Source organism: Armigeres subalbatus, chromosome 2, assembly GCF_024139115.2.
Source record: "Armigeres subalbatus isolate Guangzhou_Male chromosome 2, GZ_Asu_2, whole genome shotgun sequence".
Classification (NCBI taxonomy): Eukaryota; Metazoa; Arthropoda; class Insecta; order Diptera; family Culicidae; genus Armigeres; species Armigeres subalbatus.
This window is the reverse complement of record NC_085140.1, coordinates 331,840,599-331,841,518: the sequence shown is the minus strand read 5'-3', so window position 1 is coordinate 331,841,518 and position 920 is coordinate 331,840,599.

Here is a 920-nt window from a genome sequence, read left to right as displayed (position 1 = left end):
TATATTAAATTAAATATAGAAAGATTTCTCTCTCTCTTTTGTTGATTTTGATATATTTATTTTTATTATTAAATATAATATCAATGAGGAATAGATATCAGCAGATAATAAAAATAAAACAAAGCCCGAAGAACCTAATAAGAATGCAGTAGAAACTTATGACACTTCGCATCGCATAAGTATGGTACCACGGTGCCTACCCATACCTCGCTCCGGTAGGTGTAGATTTTTCTGCACCGGTGGCAAAAGTGCAAGAACGGAACTGCACTTTTAAAACGAACGATTCCAGTGCAAGTTTGCATACACCGGCAAGCGGTGCAATAAACGAAAACGACATAGTGTTCATTAACCCTTAAAAAGCCGGGACGACAGTCACCTCCTTCGAAGTACTCGTTCTCAGTAAGCTTGACCAAATTTCATGGACCCGGACTTTTCTCAAAGGGGATTAGTAGGGCTTTCTTTGCCGCCCCTCTAGACCCCTCCCCGCGTTCATGAGTTTTGAAAATGTCTGTCAGGGTGTCTACTACCTGGAAAAACCTGGAAAACCTGGAATTATCAGGGAATTTCTCCCCACCTGGAAAATACCTGAATTTCGGAATTCCACTAATCAGGGAAATTTCAATACCCTGTGGTCATGAGTTAAATTCTTTCAAAAGATGAAAAAAATCATTAAAAATGTTTGAATAAATATCAAATCTATTGAAAATGTAGTACCATCTTCAAAAGAATTCCTGGAGAATTTCCGAAGCTATTCTTGGTGGAATCTAGGAATTTATTTGGGAAATCAATTAGGGATTACTTTGCAAATTCTTTTGGGTATTCCCTCGGAAATTCTTTAGGAATATATTTAAAAATACTAAATTAGTTAGGATTTTTCAAAGCAATTCCTGGAGGAACTTCCGAGGGATTTTCAGAATCTC